Here is a 6,671-nt window from a genome sequence, read left to right as displayed (position 1 = left end):
CACCACTTTTATCTATGAATGGCTAATGCTTTTGTTTGGGTTCTCTTGAACAGAGTGCATGATGATGACTCAGGAGGAGAAAGTGTATTTTCTGATTGATCACAGGAAGCAGGATTTCAAGATAGGGAAGCAGAAAGACGGATGTAGAAGAGGGGGAAAAACCCAACGAACTGTGTGTTCTTGGGGGCTTCACTAAAGGGAGTAGGAGCTCATCTCTATTAGGACCTTTGAGTGTACATAAATGCCTCTCAAATAGTGAGGAAGTACAGAAGACCTCTACTCATTGCCATGCCCACACTGGTTGAGTTGCTCAGGGATACTAACTTACTCCTGTAGAGCCACATCAGCACTTGGGAGAGACTCTAGGGTTCCAAAGAAACCCAGAGACACAAAAGGTGTTGTGAATACAGTGGCACAAGAAGCAGATCCTGCCAGCATGCATGGGGCCATCAACCATATGCCATGGTATACCTACATATTGGCAATAACCAACATGTCAGAGCTGCTTGATAAGTGTATTTGCTACATATAGATTGGTCATATTAAAATTCATTTGTGCAATAATCAGGATGTAGTATACTAGGTAGGGTTCTTGCCTTGTGTGTGCAAGGCCCTGGTTTTAGTCCCTAGTACCATCAAAATAATTTATGTAAATTATTTTTCTTGAAAATGAAAGTAACAGTCAAAAAATGTTCAATTATCTAATAGGATTTATTGTTTCTGCTCATGTTTTACCTTCTCAGGCTCTGTATCTTGCAGGTGCCTTCTCTGACAGCCCCTGGACAGAGATGTCATACCTTCATGTTTCCAGGATTGCCAATGCACTTCTCTGCCACCATACCTATTATCTGTGCATTACACATTAACAATGGATTGCCTAGCATCCTACCAGACTCTGTTTTAGTCATCTTGGAATATATGCACTTGTTTGGCGCATAGGAATTAAGTAAAATTTGCTAAATGGCTGACTGACGGAGTACGGAAGGAACAAATGATACATCATTTGGTTATGGATAAAGTAGCTATTGGAAAATGAAGCTATGTTTGTAGTACTAAACCCCAAAATTAGACTACACCCTCAGCCCATGGCATACTTTTGTCTGGGCTGGCATTGAACTATGATTTTCCTATCTCTGCTTGCTTACAGGCTAGGATTACAATCATATACCACCATACATGGCCTTATTTTTTTTTTATCTCATTTCATTGGTAGTACTAGTGATTGAACTTAGAGCCTGTGCTTGTTACTCTACCACTTATGTCACATCTCCAGCCCCCTTTATTTAAATGTGCCAGTACTGGGGCTTGAACTCAGAGCCTGGGCACTGTGCCTTAGCTTTTTTTGCTCAAGGTTAGTGCTCTGCCACTTTGAGCACACCTCCACTTCAGGATTTTTACTGGTTAATTGGAGATAAGAATTTCACAGACTTTCCTGCCCAACTGATTTTGAACCATGATCCTTAGATCTCAGCCTCTTGAGTAGTTAGGATTACAGGTATGAGACACTACCATCCAACTTCAGCCCACTTTTGCATTCGTTATTTTCAAGGTACAATCTTGCTTTCTCCTGAGGTAACCTGGTTTTCTGGCTGTGATCTTTCTGCTTGTCTTTCCCTTTGTTACTGGGGATGACAAGTGCAGGCCACTGAATTTAGCCATTGGTTAAGATGGAATTTCACACACTATTATGCTCAGCTTGGCCTTGAACTATGGTTGCCTAATCTCTACCTCCCAAATGCCCATAATTGCATGCTTGAGCCACAGAACCTTATCTTGTTTTTGTTTTTAAAGATTACTATAGCATGAGTATCTCACAAAGGGGAGTATATGGATGGTAATGCCAGTTACTAGTAATGAGAGTAAAGAAAGAGCCAGTTAGGTTTGGAGGAAAGCTATTTGACTCAACTTGAGAGAGAGAATAAATAGTAATTAAAATTATAGAAGAGGATGTTATATCAGATGAGCATAAGATAGAAAATTATAGAATCATGGACACATTCACTCTGCAGCATATTATCTTGAATGTTATATTAAAATAAATTGAGCTTCTATGTTTCTATATATGAGCTGTAATTTTCCTTTTGCTTTCCATTTGCTTGTCATAAAGATACTTGATTAGTTTATCGTGACCATAATTCAATGGGATTTTAGTTTGTCATTATCAGATACTAAAAGAATTACAAAATGAAGCCATTTTTAAAACATTATCTGGGAACAGGGCTGTAGAGCAACAGCCCAGAAAAGCATGAGACCGCAAGTTCAAATATCTGTACTGCCAAAAACAAACAAAAAAACCTTTTATCTGGAAACATATGTTAAAAAGAATTACTTTCTAGGATGGTTCATCATGGTGGTAAAGCACACTTCTGGATGCACATATGAGTATGTGTTCAGAGACACTTAGATAGGGCTCTGATCTAATCAGTGGTATAATCCATTGATGTATTTGAATAGACTAGAAGTGCTAGAACTGTGGAGGGTAGGGGTATAGTTAGAGGAGGTGGGCTGCTGGGAGTGTAACTTTAAAGGCTATTTCCTTGCCCTGGGCACCTTCCTGTTACTCTTCTCTGCTTCCTGGATGTCCCAAAGTGAGCAGGTTTCCTTTGCGGTGCCCCATCTGCCAAGACATTTGTGCTTTGCCATGGGCTTAGCAGCAATGGAACCAAGTATCAAGGGACTGAAGCCTCTGAATCTAAGCTAGAATTTAAACACATTAGCATACCTTTGGCACTTGTGAGAGAGAAAAAATTCCTCTATGACAGGCTTTTTCAGAAGGTTTATGGAAGTTCACTGTTTTCATAAGGAGGATGGGTGGTAATTGAATAGGCTGTATGTTTATGAAGGCAAAGGAGTTTGAAATTAAGCCAGGTTAAGATCTCAGCATCACAAGTCAAGCAATGGGGGAATAACTTGATTAAAGAGCTGAAGTTTTTGTTATTCTTGTTGGTCAAGGCTGCAAATAGACTGCTTGTGTGGAGGCTGCAAGCCATTCCCTGGCAAATTGGCATCCTAGGGAGAGCCAGGTACTTTCAATTTTTCAAATTAGGAGAAGTTAAAGGTTATATAAGCCCAGCTTCCAAATTCACTATCTGACCTTAAAAAACAAGCAGAATGTACTTTCTTTCTCCTCTTTAGCCAAGAGCTCATCTGGAAATAAAATGCAAAATGCAAACATGAAGTTGTGGTATAAATTGGGTCTGAGAACTGGAAGGGAGCTTATTAGTTGTAGTTGAACGACTCTGAGGATTTCTCAGTCTTTTATCTAAGTACTTATAGTTATAAGTATTCCCACACTTGGCTTCAGTTTTGGCCAATTCAGGGAGAGGACAAAAATTTCCAGGAAATCATATTGCATCTACAGAACCTTTGTTTTTTCAACAATACTACATTTAAGAAACAGGAGTGGGCTGGGAATATGGCCTAGTGGCAAGGGTGCTTGCCTCCTATACATGAAGCCCTGGGTTTGTTTCCTCAGCACCACATATATAGAAAAAGGCCAGAAGTGGCTCTGTGGCTCAAGTGGTAGAGTGCTAGCCTTGAGCAAAAAGAAGCCAGGGACAGTGCTCAGGCCTTGAGTTCAAGTCCCGAGACTAGCAAAAAAAAAAAAAGAAAAAGGAGTTATGGATTCCTATTTCCTGTAGAAAAAGCTAACAAAGTCCACCAACCTGCCGAGCCAGCCGGCAGTGAACGGGAATCCTGACTGAGGGCGGCAAGGATTAAGGAAAAGGAAAAATACAAGACAAGAGAAAAAAGACAAGAGGCAAAGATGGGGTACGGGAGGTCTGCATCTCGAGATTGAAACTCAAGACTGCAGCCCAGTTTATTCTCAACTCCCAGCTTATATGCAGTTTTGGAAATAGGGAATAGCATAGGGTTGTTAAAATTTAAGAACACAAAGGGGCTTTGAAGTTCGCAAACATTTGATTACAGTAAACACAGGATAAGGTAGTTTAACATAGGAATCTACTCCAGTGGACATAGCAAGGTGCGGACAATAGCAAAGCAATTCCGGATAGTGGCCGTGAACAAAGGTCCTTGCATCTAGCACATCCTAGTGATAACAGCACAGCCAGAGGTGAGAATGAATCTAGCTGCAAGTTTGGCTCCCGACATTCTGGCGACATTGGCACAGCCAGAGGTCAGGATGAGCTTAGCTGCTAGCTCGGCTCCGGACACACCAATGGATACAGTGCAATTTATAAAAGATGTTATTCCTAAAATAGATGATAGGTAGATGATAGATAATAGATATATGATAGAGATAGAAATATGACAGACAGATGATAGATAGGTAGAGATTGTTAGACAGATGAAAGATAGCCTGAAGCTCACCTAATTATGAAGATATTCTACTATGATTTAAAAATATCCTAACCCAATTATCATCTACTTTTTGCCTGTAGGAACAAATATTGAAATATGCATAAATAATAATAGATCCAAATTCCATTGTCTTTGAATAAGGAACATTTTTTTCTCCAAAATATGATCCAAGTTCTTTATGGAAGAATTTGTGCTTCCCATATCCACAAACCAGCCTCTCAGCTTTCATCAATAGACAGAATCATCCATCCATCCAATTAACATGTGCTGAGCGCCTAGCATCTATTACAGGAAGGGATACAGTAAAGTGCTCTAGACACCCCTGTCCTGGCCATTCTGGGACACCCACAGCTTTTCTCCATGTCTGCTATACTTCTCATTTGTGCTGGCAAGTGGTTGGAAGAAAAAATATTTACCACTACTCTGCTGAGAAATTCCCATTAATGAAACACTTAACTAAGAAAATGCTAAGTATATTGTGACCTCCTGAGCCAAAACAATACTGGATACCGTATCAACTTTGAAAAAATGGCCCACCTCAATTCTATGCTATACTTTCATATCTGAGCCTCCAAAACATTATATATATATATATGTATATATATACATATATATATATATAACCAAAATAAATCATACAGACAAGTTAATGAGAGACAATACTTATTGGATACTGGTGATTGTATCTGTATGACCATAAGTGGAAGTAGTATCTGGACTCTAGCAAAAAGGATCTACAGCATTTTAAGTAGCATAGTTCAAAAACTTGGTGTGCAGTGAAGCATGTAACATGAAAGCACTGAAAGACTATACCCAAAGATGTATGGGATAAGCAGATAGCAGTATTTTGGGAACCCTGTCCTTCAGCAGAAGGATGTGATCCATTGTTGATGTAGATTGCTTTAATTATTTGGAGGTAAATATAGACAATAGAGAACCTGAAGGCTTTCAGGGGTGTGAGTGATGCCAAGTCAGAAGTGGCAACTGAATCTTGTGGAAATTAAGAAGAGTTTGGTATGGTGACCTCCAGAAGACCCTAGCTAACACATAAAATGTGTACAGGAAAATAATTGAATGCTACAAGATGGAGAAATCGTGTTGTCAGGGAGAGCACGGGAGAACTTCCAAGGATAAACGAATGGAAACAGAAACAAACAACCAAAATAGACAACAGGAGGGGTTTGCTCAGGGTTAAGGTAACTGATAAATTAACATAAAACAACTAATCACAAGTAGGACCTGCTCCATGGGTAAGAATCCATTGTGGTCTTGCAGACTTTACAATCTGATTCAAACAGTTTCTTCTGTACTATGCAAAAGAATCCAACACAGGACTATGCTATGAGATATTTGGCACCAGGTATTTTTGTCTAGAATGTAAATGGAGTGGCTTAAAATTTGAAATTTCTGTTATTTTTCTTAATTTTGTTCCCTCTGTCATTTAAATTACCTCAAAGTAAATAGATCCACTACCATGAACGGTTTCTAAAAATAAGAAGAGGTATACTTTCAGGCAGTGACTTGAAAGAGTAGAAATTGACTATTGTTTTTCCTTGATAATGATTATTGAAAAAGCAATATGCACCAGGGGCCAGTGGCTCATGCCTAGATAGGATGTTAGCTACTCAGGAGGGTGAAATCTGAGGACTATGGTTTGAAGCTAGCACAGGGAGACAAAAATTAACCACCAGAAAAGCAGGAACTGGAAGTGTGGCTCAAGTGGCAGAGCACCAACTGTGAGGGGGGGAAAAAAGTCAAAGGCCCTGAGTTCAAGCCCCACTACTAGCACACACAGAAAAGTAATATGTAATTGTTACAAATAACTCTTAAATACAGTAGTAAATACTTAGAAGGATATTTTCCACTCCCACTTTGACCTCATCTCAGATTAGCCTTGTTGAATTTGTAATATATCTTTCTTGTCTTCCTCTGTGTGTAGGTACCTCCTTTCTAGAACATGGATTCATATGAGATAAAATATCCTACAAATTTGCTTTCATCACTAAATAATTTAAATTGCACGTCTTTTCATGTCAGTAAACAAAGTAAAAAAATCATTTTTAAATCTTATATTATAGCCTCTTGAATTGATGTAACATTATTTATTTATCCAATCCCTTATTGATGGACATTTTGAGCTATTTTCAATATTTGATTATTTGACATGGCATTGAAATTAACATCTTATGCTTCTATATGTATGAATTATGAAGCATTTTGGGAGATACACCCATGAACATAATTGCCTAGATAGATGTTATATGCTTTTATATTTTCAATAAAAATTCCCTAATAACTTCCAAAGCATTTGCAACAATTACATTCCCACCAATTAAGACTAAGAGTGC

Source organism: Perognathus longimembris, chromosome 4, assembly GCF_023159225.1.
Source record: "Perognathus longimembris pacificus isolate PPM17 chromosome 4, ASM2315922v1, whole genome shotgun sequence".
NCBI classification, from domain to species: domain Eukaryota; kingdom Metazoa; phylum Chordata; class Mammalia; order Rodentia; family Heteromyidae; genus Perognathus; species Perognathus longimembris.
The sequence above is the reverse complement of the archived record's forward strand: the minus strand, read 5'-3'. Positions refer to the sequence as shown.